Source organism: Vombatus ursinus, unplaced genomic scaffold (assembly GCF_900497805.2).
Source record: "Vombatus ursinus unplaced genomic scaffold, bare-nosed wombat genome assembly UNPS02014799.1, whole genome shotgun sequence".
Taxonomy (NCBI): Eukaryota; Metazoa; Chordata; class Mammalia; order Diprotodontia; family Vombatidae; genus Vombatus; species Vombatus ursinus.
Genome location: NW_020954577.1, coordinates 46,376,679 through 46,390,676, shown reverse-complemented (window position 1 = coordinate 46,390,676; position 13,998 = coordinate 46,376,679). Strand labels below are relative to the sequence as shown.

Sequence of the window (13,998 nt, the reverse complement as noted above, 5' to 3'; positions counted from 1 at the left end):
CTCTCCCTTTCCCTCCTGAACCCCGCCCTCAGCCTCCCCACAACAGCCGGCCTTTTCCCCTTTCCCCCCTCCCCTCCCTCTTTCTCCTCTTCCCCTTTTTCTCTCCTTCCGTGCCCTCTTTTTCCTTCTCCTCCCTCTTCTCCTCCTCCTCCCCTCCCCCGCCCATTCTCTCCATCTATTCCCCTCCAGCGGCCCCGCCCTCTCCGCTTTCAGAAGCCCCGCCCTCTCCCATCCAGCAGCCCCTCCCCGCCTCAGAGCCCATCGCCCGGCCCCGCCCGGGGACTGACGTCACAGTGACGCACGCGCTCGGCGCAGGCGCAGGGGCGCCGGCCGGCCCTGGACCCCCCCCCCGGGCTCCCCCTCCCCCGCTCCCCCGCTCCAGCCCTCCTCCCGCCCTCCTCCCTCCTCCCCTGCCCCCTCCCCTGGGCGGCCCCTCCCGCGGCCGTCCGGCTGCCTGCTCAGTGCTATGCTCGGGGCGGGCGCGGGGCGCGCGGGCATCGGGGCGTCGGGGCCGTTGGAGGCGCTGGAGCCGCGGCCGCTGCGGGCGCCGGGACAGGTAAGGGCGGCCGGCAGGGCGGGCGCGGGGTGCGAGGGCCTCCGCCGGGCCGACCCCCCCCCCACCTCGGCCCGGCCCGGCCCGGCCCACCCGGCCCCGCCGGCGAAGTTGGCCCCGGCCCGGGCTGGGGGGAGCGAGCGGGCCCGAGCCCCGAACCCCGAGCCCCAAGCCCCGAGGGCGGCCCGGCCCGGTCTGGGGAGGAACGGGCGGGGGCACCGCGGACCCCCCCCAGCCCCGGGGCTGACCCGCGCCCCCTGCCTTGGAGGGTCCCGCACCCTCTCCCCAGGCTGGCCCCCCCAGTGACCCGCACCCCTCCCCAGGACTGACCCTTCCCCCCAAACCTTCCAGTGACCTGCACCTCTCCCCAGAACTGACCTGTCACCCTAAACTTCCCAGTGACCCACACCCCCTCCCCAGGACACGCACCCTGCTTTTCCCAAGACTGACCTTTCCCCCGAAGCCCCCGTGACCTGCACCCTCCCCTCAGGACTGACCTGTCCCCCCCAAACCCCAGAGATTTGCACCCCCCACCCTGGGGAGACCTGCGCCTCTCCTGGGACTGACCTGCCCCTCAAGCCCCACTGCACCCCCTCCCGGACCTGCCCCCTGTCTGGGGGAAACTGCATCTCCCTCCTCCCAGGCCTGACCCGTACCCCCAAACCCCGGTGACCTGCACCCTCCTCCTCCAAGGCTGACCTGCTTGTCCTACACCTCCCCCCCCGCAGTGACCCGCACCTTGCTTTGGGGTGCCCTGCCCCCCTCCTTCATGGAGTTTCCTTCATGGCCCCCCTTTCCCAGCCCAGAGTGACCTACGAGCCCCCCCGTCCCGTCCCCTGCAGGCCCTTCAGTCCCCGGGATCTCCTGCCCCCGTCTTTGCCGGGGTCACCTGCTCGGCGGCCTCCTCCCTGCGGTCCTTGCGCTTCTGGGGCCCCCTTCCCCATCCCCCAGTCAGACCAGAGCAGGGGCTGAGGATGCCCAGGGATGCTGTGCCCTTGCCGGCTGCACCCCCCCAACCCCTGTCCAGGTTCAGCCTTGAGTGTGCTGCGGAATTGCGGTATCCATTCCTCCATCCCACCATCCCTCCATCCCTCCATCCCTCCATCCCTCCATCCCTCCATCCCTGGCAGTGGTTTCTGCGCCTGGCCCCCAGGGGGACGGCACTGCGCTGCGGGCCCTCCGGGGCTGTGCCTGCCAGCTGGCTGCACCCTCCTTCCATGGGCCCATCCTGCCTCCCCTCCCAGAGTGGGCTGGGAAGCCCTCCAGGAGAGGCTGGTCCCTTCCCCAGAGCAGAGTCAGCCTTAAGGGTTTCCCCCCACATAGCCGAGGATGTTGTCCCTGCAGAGAAAGGCCGGCAGGGGCTGAGGAAGCAAGGGAGGGGCACTTGGGTTCTTGGGGGTCGGGATGGATGCGGGGGCTGCAAGGCTCTTGTCCGAGGCATTCACCTGTTCCTTTCTGGCCCCTGCCCCTTAGCCCCTGGCCCCTGGGTGAGTGGCAGGGCCAGGTCTTGGGACCATGGCTTGGGACTCACACATTTAACCAGTTGAAACAGTTTTAGCCCAGTAACATTATAGGAGGAGGTTGTGGACTGATTTTTTTAAAAAGTAAATTTGACAGATACTGTGAAATAAAATAAGTTATTTAAAAATCCTTAGATTGCAAACTTTATTAGTGAAATCAAGTTTCTTTTCCCCCTCAATTCACCTTGTGAATTCCTAAAATCCTTTTAATTTATGATTTCTGTGCAACTAGATTGTTAAGCTCTAATATAACTAGTTGAATAAATTTTTTTTAAGATCATAAATCCGTGTACTTAACCTTTTGCCCAAAGATTTCAAGGAGCGTAATTGGGTGAGTCTCCAGATTTCCGGGGCAAGAGAAGCAGGGACAGTGTGCCCAGGTGTCATTCCCATTTCCCAGATGTGAAAACCAGAGAGAAGTGCTATTCCCAAGGTCACACATAGGAGCTGTGTAGCGAATAGAAGCCTAGATTTCTGCCTCTGAGCTCAGTGCTGAACCTTCTTCATCTGGAGCTTTCAGGTTTTCTCTGCTTCAAGACTTTTGGCCTTTGACTTCGAAATCCCCTTTATTTTTTTTACGTGCTCAGATTTCCCGTGCTCTGCTTTACTTCTCTGAAAATTACTGTCCGCCCCTGTCCTTTACAAGTAAGTAACTCTAAACAAACCCCTTCTGAATTCTATTGCAAGAGTCATCGAAGAGAGTCTAATACAGGAACTGAAAGTTAGGCTGTTATAGTATTGTATTATTTTGTGCCTGTTTTCCTAGACCAGAGATACAGGGGCCTCACTGGTTCAAATTGAATTTCATAATCTTAAGAGGCTTCCAAGTGGACTTTAAAAATTGAAGTGCCTTCTCGTACCCAGTTTAAAGAAATATTTCCCCTCTGAGAGACTTTATTGCAGGTGTTTATCATAGCTCTTCACCCAAACAAAGAAAAACTAAAAGTGAAACTAAGTGAGAAAAGGGGGTTATTTGTTGGCAGTATTATTGAATGCCCACAATTCTCTAAGCACTCGATGGTACAAGGAAGACATGATTTCTTCCATGTAAGAGCTTGCTGTAATCTTAAGAGCTCATTAAACAGCCTAAAGCTGAAAAAAGCATTCTTATTTGAATTATTTTCATGTTTTAGTATTTTAGGAATTAGAAACAGGTGAGGGCACGTAAAGACTTTTCATCTGACTGTATTTTCCTTAGTATTTTGGTTGTCATCCAAAAAGAACCATATTTAGCCAAGACATTATGAAAAGAAAAATATTAGGCCTCAGGTCTTTACAAATTTTTATTAAGTTACAAGTACTTGCTCCAGTAAGTAGGAGGAACCCAAGAGGATCTGGAGTGAGGGAACGTGGATTTGAATTCTGTTCCCATTAGTTTACTCCGTGTTCAACACACCTTCCCACTTGGATGAGCCTCTTTTGTAATAGCTACTCAGAGGTTTGTGTGGAAGGAGCTTTGAGTTACTGTAGTGTGGAGGGTACCTGGAAATTTCTGGGCTGTAGGGTAGCTGCCATTTCAAATCTTCAGGTCCAGAAACTAGCCCTCAAGTTTTTCTCCTGCTTGGCGATGCCAGAGACATGATCCAGCGAGACCTGGGTTCAAGTTGGGCCTCTCTGTGACTGGGCAGATCCCTTGACCTCTTGATTCTCTGGGCAGCCAAGGTGCAGCCCTGCTTTGGAAGAGGGAGTTCCCAGGAGCTGAGGAGTCCCAGGTGGGACTGCTGAGTGACCATTTCCTGGATTGTTTGGAGTGATCGTTTGGCATTTATTGTCTTTCCAACATCTGCAGTTATCAGATGCATGTTTCTTTGCACGTTTCTTTGCGGGAGGGGACCGTCCATAACCTGCTAGGCTGGCGGCTCTTATCTAAATAATGGCCAGGTTTTGCTTTCGTTTGTGAAATCACAGCCCTAGAGGTCGACTGGCTGCTGCTGACAAGTTACGTGACCGTGGTAGGCCTCAGTTTCCTCATCCATTGAATAGGGTGATTGAACTGTCCGTATCTTTAATGTGTTTCTGGCCTATTTTAATTCTTCATGATTGCATTCACTTCTTTTTTTTAATCAGAATTTTGGAACTGCAGTGAGCTGCTCTTGCTCAGGTGATACACAGGTGGTTGGGACTCAGCTTCCTGGCAGCATTCTAGAATGTGTTATTAAAGGAATGGTGTGGTTGGCGGGCGCTGAGAGAGGGAAGCTCGGATTGTGCCCAGCCTGTGGCTGGTCACCCAGAACCCGTCATCCCAGACTAACTTCAGCTCATTCTTTGATGGGGTTTCTAGACTGTTACAGCGGGGAATACTCGAGGAGATTGGGATCCTAGAAAGGCCTTTGACAAAGGCACCACCATGTTCAAGTTGGTGGCAGACCAAGGAACGTGGGCTGGAAATTTGGAAATTTCTCTGTGGACCCTTTTAATGGGAAAAACGGCACCTAATTTTTCATACTTAATTATAGGGAAAGAGACTAGAGAAGGTACAAGTCTAGCTCACATTCGTTTGTTCTAAGAGGGTTCGTAAAATTCCAAAAGGTTCTGTGCAGTAGAAGACATGGAAGCTGAGGGTTGAAGTAGAAATAATATCGGATTGGCTATTGGAGGGCCGGTGTCTGAGTCCCAGCTGGGGGACTGCTACGCGTGTAAGTTTCCCTCTCTGTAAAGTGGGAACAATGATACTTACTCCATAAACTGACTCCCAGGGCTGTTGTGAAGAAAACATACTGTGGACTAAGTGTCATAGAAATGTGACTCGTTGTTGTTAAGGGATCCCGTTGATCGGTGAGATGAGGGTCCTGCAGTTCCATTGGTGTTCGCAGTCTTCTTTGGTGGTGGGCGTCTTCTCCCGTATCTTTATGTGAATCTCCCATAGAGGTCCCCCCCACCCCCAGCCTAATGGGCTGCTCCATTCTTTAAATTTCTCCATTGTCCGGTCTTTCCAGTGGTGTGTACATTTGGTTTTTGGACAAAAAATATCAATGAAGAGGGCTTTGGGTACCCTGCGACCTCCTTGACGTGGGTGTTTGGTGCAGTGGTCGATGCTTGCCCATCTCAGCCTGTCTGCCTCCTTTAGCTATGTGTCCTGAGCCATCCACCAGGGCTTCACCTGGCATACTGGGGGCTTGTCTTTTGGTCTCTGAAACTTCTGAGGGTGCCGGTGCAGCGAATAGTCTGAGCAGCTTTTCCAGTCATTCATTTCTGTAATGTTTTCTTTGGTACTTGTGTTCAGTTTTCCATTGTTCCATGCATTTCTATGTTGTTCTTTGGGTCACCCTCCATTTGATTTTTCCAAAGATTACAGGATTTGAAACTTCATAGCTCCACTGGAAGAATGCTGGTGTTGAGAAGAGAGGTCTTTATTTTAGGGAGAAGTGGCTTTCCTTCCAGCAAGATTCAGTGACCCTCTGATTGTTAATATCAAGTGAGGTGAAAACAGGTGGCCTGATGCTCACCAGAGGGGTTTGCCCCATCATGGAGCAGCGGTGTTTGTTCGCGTTTGTGAAGGATCGGTCAGAGGCAGCCCTAGAACAGCTCGAGCTTCCTGACTTAGATCCAAATTGACTTAAGAGTTTGCCCTAACCATCCACACAGGAAAACCACATAGATGAGGATAGCAAAGTGAGCTAAGGAATGGTTTGTACATTTTGAAATAAAGTTTTGTTGTACTTAAAAGTGCAAAAAACCATTCTTAACTTGTAGAAGTACAAAAACGGGTCCTTGGGCAGTAGTTTGTCCCTCCTGGTCTAGACTGATTGAATTTAGATGGAAAACCAACTGAGTAGATCCATCCATCCCTCCCTGTCCTGGGCAGACACCGTATCTGAATGATGACCTGCATTCATAATTCACTTTGCATTTGCTTCTTCTGGAATCAAAAAACACATTTTTTTTTTTAATGGTTTTACAGTTTAGAGAATAGGTAAAGTTTGTGTAAGGACTGAGAACTCAGTGACTTAGTGTCTCCTCCCTCCCTTCCCCCACCGTCAGCATCATCATTAGAGGACAAACTCTGGTCAGAAATGATTGTCCCCAAAGTCCCATCCTTCAAACTCTTCCTCAGAGACTGTGCCTCACCCTGTGATGAGTCTTTTACACACCAGCCTGGGCTGATCCTCTGCCAGGACCAGTCTGTCAGTGGGTTTGGGTTCAGATCCTACCTTGGACAGGTCCTTACTTTCTTCATTGGAATAATGAGAGCGTTGGACTATATGGTCCTTTCCCTGGCCAGGTAGAACAGTCAGTAGAGCATCAGGCCTGGAATCAGGGAGATCTGAGTTTGAATTTGGCCCCAGACACTTCCTAGCTGTGTGACTTGGGGCAGGTCATTTGACCCGTCTGCCTCTGTTTCCTCATCTGTAAAATGGGGGTGATAATGGCACTTACCTTCAAGGTTATTATGAGGGTCAAATGAGATGATATTTGTAAAGTGCACAGCACAGCGCCTGGCACATAGTAGGCACTTATTTCCTTCCTTTCAATTTAAAGTCTGATCCTATGAACCTACTTTGCTGCCTTTCTGGGGAGAATCCAGGGATCCCTCTGTGTCATGATAAAATATCACTGTAGGTGCTTTTGTGAAAACTTGTTAAGACATTGGAACAAAGAATCCCTTCTCTGCCTTGCCATTTGTAGGTTCCTAGGATTTAAAGTCCTGTATTTTATTTTTGGGGAAATAGGCTCAGGGAAATTTAGCAACTTGTTTAGGTAACCCAGCTTCGGGATTGGAACGTACACCATCTGACTTCAAATCTCATGTTCTGGGGATGGTGACACCTTGGTGTGAGCTTTGGGGGAAAAGACATTTTCGTCATCTGAAGCAGGGGCATCAAAGGGGGTCATGGAACTGGCCAGAAGGGGCCCTGTGGGAAGAGCCCATATTCATATCTTCTCCATCCTGGAGGGTTTCTGTTCTTTTTGTTCAGCATTTCACAATTCCACTTATTCTGGAAGCTCCATGGAGGATGGATTCAAACAGGGAGATACTTGAAAACAGGAGGGTTGAGGGGAGAGATGAGGAGTCCTGTTTGGGACATGGTGAATTTGAGTTGTCTCCAGGACGCGCAGTTTGACATGTCCAGTAGGCAGTTGGTGATGCAGAACGGAAGCCTGGAGCAGAGGCTGGGGCTGGATGTGGAGACATGCAAGGCATCTGCTAGAGATGGTCATCGGATTCGTGATGGTTGATGACAGGTGAGAGAGACGACGACTCAGCAGCCCAGAGCTGGGGAGCACCCGGAGGGTCTGGCACTAATGACAGGGGAAGCCAGTGTGGGAGGCATCTCTAAGAGGAGTGAGCGGCCAGCAAGGGCTGAGATGGAGGAGGACAGAGAAAAGGTCACCACATGTGGCCATCAGACATTGCTGGGACCATGGGAGAGAGCAGTTTCGGTCCAGTGACGAGGTTGGAATCCAGACTACAAAGGAGTGAGAGAAGAGGAAGTGGAGATGACAGGTGTAGACAGCTTTTTCTCAGGAGCTGGGCTGAGAAGGGGAGGAAAGGTGAAGGTCATGACAGTGTAAATAGCCAAGGATGCAATAATGGGGCTTTACCAGAGCTATGAACGCTTAAATATGCTGCTACTAGAGATGAGGAGAAACTTCAGTACTTTCCCTAAGCCATCATTTTTCTCATATGGATGATTTCTTTGGTTCTTATCTGATTTATTTTTTGGAGGTTTGATCCCAAAGATCTCTACCTCTATGTGTGTCCAGTTTATCATATTGAGCAAATGAAAAAAGCGTTTGAGTACTTACGTGCAGAGGACTTTGCTAAGCCCTTTGCAGGGCTACACATAGAAAGGCAGGATGCTGCCGTACTCTGCAAAAGCTCACGCTAATGGAGGGAGATGGCAGATAGAGGAGGTTTTGTTTGGGTGCAAGTCAGATTGCTTAGGGTGCAGGACTAGCCTGAAATCCTGTATGTTTAATAGTGAAGAGATGCCGGTGTCATGGATTGAATTTTCAGGGAAGGGTTAGCATTCCAAATGGCTGCCTCCTCTTTAGCAGGTTAGAATTTCTGAGTAGTTTCTGATTGACATGGTTTTTATTGCGTTCACTGTGATAAGCAGAGAAACTAGGATGTGGCGTGGACTCATGACTTCACTGGTTTGGCTGAGGAGGATCCCTCTACCACTGCAAGTCAACACCTCCGTCGCCCAGAATCACCCAGCCAGTCTGGGCCTGAGGAAGCACCTGTCCCTAGCTAGGCCTTCTTGGTTTAGAGGCTGGCCCTGTATTATTCATTGTTTTAGACCGCTGGACTTGAGATTTCCACAGACTGGGTCTGAAAGTGGCCAGCCTCCTCAGTCACATCATGTTGGTTCATTTTGTCCATACTCGGAGCTGCCTTTGGGAAATTTCAAACTATATTTAAGATATAGTTCATGTTAATACATCCTTACTTCGTCCCTCACTGATATTGGCTGTTCTTAACATCGTTGCTCCAAAAGGACGGATGGACTGGCCTGGTTCCTGATGCATTTTTTTAGAGGCCCAGCCTAAGGAGGTGATTCCGTCAGAGATGGTTTCATCCTCGAGTCAGGCCACAGGGTTGAATCTCACGAGCATGTGGGTGCTCTCCAAAGGGAGACTCCGTCAAAGTCCCCCCAAAAGGCTCGCCCTCCCTCTGGCTTTGGAGCTGTAGCCTGTCTCCGCTTTTGTGGTGGCTGAGTAGATGAGCCGCCCCTTTTGCACCAGAGGCCCATACAGGCATCCAGCCTTATGGTACTACCCAAAGAGCATGGGCTTCTCCAGAGGGAAAACATATTTGTGATTGTTAGGCCTTCCCATTAGACAAACTGTCCAAGAAACTCCGAGTAGTAGGGGAGGGCAAAGTCCAGGCTCTTTACTGTCCCTGGTGTGGTTTTAGCCCCTCTCTAGGAGGATTGGTTATGACACCCAGGAACTCCCCCTTCTCTCTGTAGAAGACTAGAGGCCTGAACTCTTGGACTTGGGGCTCTTAGAGAAGTACACCTGAGGCTGTATCTATAGAGGTTGAGACTCTGGAATTTAGGGGGCCCAAGAACTCTCCTCCCAGGTAGCACTGGGAGGGAACATATGGGGCTCTGCCCCAAGGGAACAGCTCTCTTCCCTGGGACGTGCGTGCCCGGGCTACACCCTGCCGGACCCTGGAGGGAGTGGGGCCACCCTTGGCTTGCCCACTGCCATACCCATGCCTTGGCTCTGCCATTCCTGATCCGAGGATGAACTTCCCCTCTCTGCACTGCTCCCCCCATCTCTGCCTGTTAACCCCCTTGCAGGACTTGTTAGGTAGTAGGTCTTCCATGAAACCTTCCCTCAACCCTTCCAGTGGGAGCTTGTCATGCCTGGGGGTAGTGGAAAGAGCAGGGGACTTGAAATTAGCTTTCTGGAGGGGCGTGCCATTGCTGCTGTTGTTATTGCTCCTATTGCTTGCCAGGTCTTTGACCTTGACCCGCTTGGGATCTTCAGGGTCCCTTCCAGTTTCGGTTTGTAAGATCCCTCCTTACTTTTCTTCTGGCCCTGGACCTTCCTTTGCATTTAACACACCTGCTTATTCTCTCAGTTATTTGTGTAGAGGTCTTTTGTGCCTGCCCCCATTACATGTCAGGCTTGGTGGTGTTTCCATCTTTGTACGCTGGGTGCCAAACGCTGTGCTCTAGTATAGCAGATGCTTGGAAAACTTGTGAATTGAATTATCTTAATTGTTTTTAGCCCTTGTATTTTATCATTATATTCACTCACTCTGTGAAGTGTTTCTTTAAGAAAGAGATGGAGAAGAGAGATTATGATCTGCAAAAGCCAAGTAAATGAAGCTTTGGAAAGGGTGAAACTTGTATGGGTAGACTCCCATCCTGAGAAGTTCTATAGAGGGTCGTTTGGGGCAGCTAGGCGGCACGGTGGATAGAGCACTGGCCCTGAAGTCAGGAGGACCCGAGTTCAAATACGGCCTGAGACACATAACACTTATTAGCTGTGTGACCCTGGGCGTGTCACTTAACCTCGATTGCCTAACCAAAAAAAAAAAAAAAAAATAATATAATAAAAAATAAGAAAACCACAGACGGTCGTTGGCGAGCCTGAGCTGTTTACTGGGCATTATCTACTCTATAATTGTCTTTTGTATTACATTTATGCTGATAGGAGTTAATCTTAGAGTATCAGAGTTGTTTATGCACATGAAGATTGGCTTTTTCGTGATGACATCATAGCTTCAAGTAATTCTTAGAGAAATATACCTTACTAAAAAAATGAGAGGATGGGTCATAATTATGCCTTTTGAAACTCTTAATAGGACCATTTGGCTTTGGCTTCATTTCTCATCGGCAAAAGGCGTTTCCTCATTGGGGATTTTTCTTTGCCAGTGAAGTCGAAGGTCTGGGCTTTGTCCCTGGCCTAAGAAATGTAGTTTTCTGTATAAGTCCATTAAAGCAGTTTGGTACATTTTCCAGAGTCTGTTCTTAATGTGAGTGAGTTAGTGCTTGGATTTAATGCCTTAGTGCAGTGGAAGTTAGGCAGACGTCGTAAGGAGGAGGATCGAGAGAGTTTCTTCTGTTTAACTGATTACTATGGCAGGTAACTTCTTGTATGGGATTTCAGGGAGTAAAGCAGGATTAGATAAGTGTCAGAAATGACAAACCAGATTTATTTCAGCACTGTTATTGCTGTGAAGATTTAGTAGCACTGCAAAAACCTCATTAGAGCCAAGGCTTAAAATTTACAGAAAAAAATTTCTCAGGTTCTAAAATAGGAAATTTTAAGAGATAAGTATTTTCCTTAAAAAGAAAAGAGAGTAATAATGCCATCCAAATAGTTTTTATTGTGTCATTTTCAGAAGATGCTCTGGTGGATTGTCTTGGGCATTATTGTATCTGTATGTAGATCTATTCAGGTGGGAGGAGGAGGTTTCAGAAGCTGATGGTATCTGTATGGGAAAAAAAGATGCCTATTAATGGATGAGAAATGAGAACGGCCAAACAGAATTGGAAAGAGACAAAAGAAAACTGACTGGTTATAGAACTGTTGCCTGAAGGTTGAACTTTTCGTATTGTTTTGGGAAAACCTGGTAGAGCCCGAGTTCCTAAGTAGCCTCATGCCCATGTCCCTGTTGTGTTCTTGCCTAAAGGTTATACAGTTTATTAAATTAGGCCTTTGACTTTTGACAATAATATATCAGCTTTGAAAAAATAACCTGCTTCTCATATGGTTTTTGACTGACATTTTATTATGAAATTATATAAAACGTATTATAATAAAGTTTAGGTAGCTTTTGAGGACAAAAGCATGATGAAGACTTGATTTTCACTTATTTTTAGATTAAGGATGGAAACCAGACCTATGATTTTCCTGGTACAGGGGGTCCCCCTGCGGTCTGGCATGTCTCTTTGCAAATCCCACCTTTCCCCCCCTTTCCACTAGTGACATGAGCCTTCTGCCTGGGCCAGACAGGTCTGTGTATATTTATGCCATTCCCCTTGTCTGGGATCTTTTCCTCTTTCTTATTTCCCTTCAATATTTAACTCCTTCAGTGTTTCTGTGAAGACCCTGCTTTGTCAGCCTGAAAACCGTAAATGTGAGCAGTGCTTGTTTTTTTGAGGGTTCCGACAGAACCTTTGCTCCACCCAGAAGTCGCCAGAAAGACTGAAGGGGGAGAAGACAGAACTGAGTCTTGTAAATGGGCTCTCACCCTTTGGATACCCTGCTGTGAGTTTGTGTCGATCTTTTTTGGTTCTTTTGTGTACTCTCCCTTCTGTTTTTTTGGTCCCTGTCTTTTTAAGATCTGGACTCCTTGGAGACTTTGTTCCCATTAGGGTTTCTTTTCTTTAGGAAAAAAAAAGTTTTTAGCAACCTCATCTCACTCCTCCCTAATATTGAATTTTCAGTCACCTGAAAGACCTAAATCTTTTGTATTTGCAATGCTAAGTCTCATTCTCTGAGCTGTTGAGCATGTTTTTGTTGGTGTTAGTACTCTCTGCATTGATGCAGATTGTAACCCTTGTTGAACCCAGTAAATGGTCTTTTGGAGTTACTATGGCCAAAAAATTCATCACCTTGTAGCCGTCTTGGTGATGAATCTTTCTGAACTTAACTGGCCTGATTCTTGGACGACAGACATACAATCTATCGCCAGGCATATGCAGGGAACCATCCATCTTGGTAGGACCTACCAGAGTTTGTTCTCTGCTGGTATAGCCTTTCTGTACTCAGGGCCACTTTGACATTATGAAAAAATGTTATGAGTAAGAGGACTTCAGATAAACCATTTGAAATTAAGTGCACAGTGGGATGTGTCATCCTCCATTTCTTCTGATGTTTCATGTGGTATGATGCTTACCCTGGGTTCTTAAAAACTGTATCAATAGCACCAAAGCTCTGGCAGGTCCTATCATGCTGGAAATGCCAAAAATCCTACAAAGGATGGGTGTTGAAGGATCTTTTTTTATTTTATTTTGTTTTGTTTTGATTTTTTTTTGGCGGGGTCTAGGCAATGGGGTTAAGTGACTTGCCCAGGGTCACACAGCTAGTGTTATGTGTCTGAAGTCAGATTTGAACTCAGGTCCTCCTGAATCCAGAGCCACTGCTCTATCCACTGTGCCACCTAGCTGCCCCCAGAAGGATCTTTTTTTTAATATGATAAAAGGAAGCAAGCATATACAATGGGGAAATACTAGAAGCTTTCCCAGTAAATACAGGTGTAAAGCAAGGATCCTCTTTTCTCCATTGTTGCTTGTCTTAGTTCTAGAAATGCTAGCAATAGGACAAGAGAGAGAAATTAAAGATATAAAGATAGTCAGAGAAGAAATAAAACTGTCCTTTTTGCTGATAACATGATGGTTTGCTTAGAAAATCCTAGTGATTCAGGAAAAAAAAATTTGGAACAATAGCTTAAATAAAGTTGCAGACAATAAACAGACAATAAAGACTAACACAATAAACCTAGAGAAATCAACATTTTTTATCGAAAAAACAAATCTAGGAGGCAATAACAAGAAAGGATAGTCTCATAAAAGTGACAAAATGCATAAAATATCTGGGAGTCAGTCTACCAAAGCACACTCAATAGTTGGATAGATTAAATTAAATTAAATTAAACTCTCCTAAATAACACAAATAACTAGAGAGGTAGTCAATGCTTATGGCAGGGCTATGCCACTATAATAAAAATAAATGTAATATTACTAAAGTTAACTTACAGACTTGGTGCTAACTTATCTTACTACCCAAGAGACACTTTACGAGGACTAGACAACATGACAACAAGATTCATTTGGAGAAAGACAAGATCTAGAATGCGAACAAGAATATATACAAGCAATGAAGAAAGGTAGGAATGGGAGGAAACAGTGCTTCCAGACCTCCTGTTAACTAGAGCATTAGCGGCCTGCAGGCACGCCAAAGGATTCTGGGTGGCCTGCAAGGATGTTTTCTCGGACTGCCTGTAATCCTTTGGTGTGCTGCGAGCAGCTCACAGGCCACAGGTTGTTCAGGCCTGCTCTAGTAATAATCATCCAAGTCATTTGTATTAATTTTAAAAAGAGAAGCAGATCTGTTAAACAGACCAGACAAAGAAGAATCGTAAGTAACTGGATTTAATAACCAGCAAAGCCTCAGACAAAAAGAACTCACTGCATGACAAGTGTTTCTGGGAAAATAGGAAAGCAGCGGCAGAGATTAGGTTTAGACCAGTACCTTAGGTATGTAACCTGAAGAGTGACTAGATGGTTTAAAAAAAAGCAGTTAGAAGAGAAACAGTTCCTGTGTCTTTCACAGCTCTGGGTAGGGGATAAATTCTTATCCAAACAAGGGGTAGAGATGATTACAAAAGAGAAACACTTTTGGTTCTATCAAACTGAAAAGCTTTCACAGAAACAAAATGAGTGGTACTAGGATTTGACATCTATCAGAAGTGGCTAGGACCAAAAATCATTCCCCAACTAAGAGATGAACAGAGAG

The 13,998-nt window shown here is 47.6% G+C and overlaps 1 protein-coding gene across 2 annotated transcripts in view; it reads left to right on the top strand.

Annotated features, from left to right (window-relative positions):
* Window positions 1-506: 506 nt before the first annotated feature.
* LOC114050666 (SNF-related serine/threonine-protein kinase) overlaps window positions 507-13,998 on the top strand; it is a 61,913-nt gene continuing 48,421 nt past the window's right edge. The window contains exon 1 of one of the 2 annotated variants that reach the window (XM_027872525.1): window positions 507-556. The gene's annotated coding sequence lies outside the window, so the exon portion shown is untranslated. Of the gene's footprint in view, window positions 557-7,106; window positions 7,258-13,998 lie in introns of those variants that run through there. The other variant, XM_027872526.1, reaches the window with a different exon arrangement.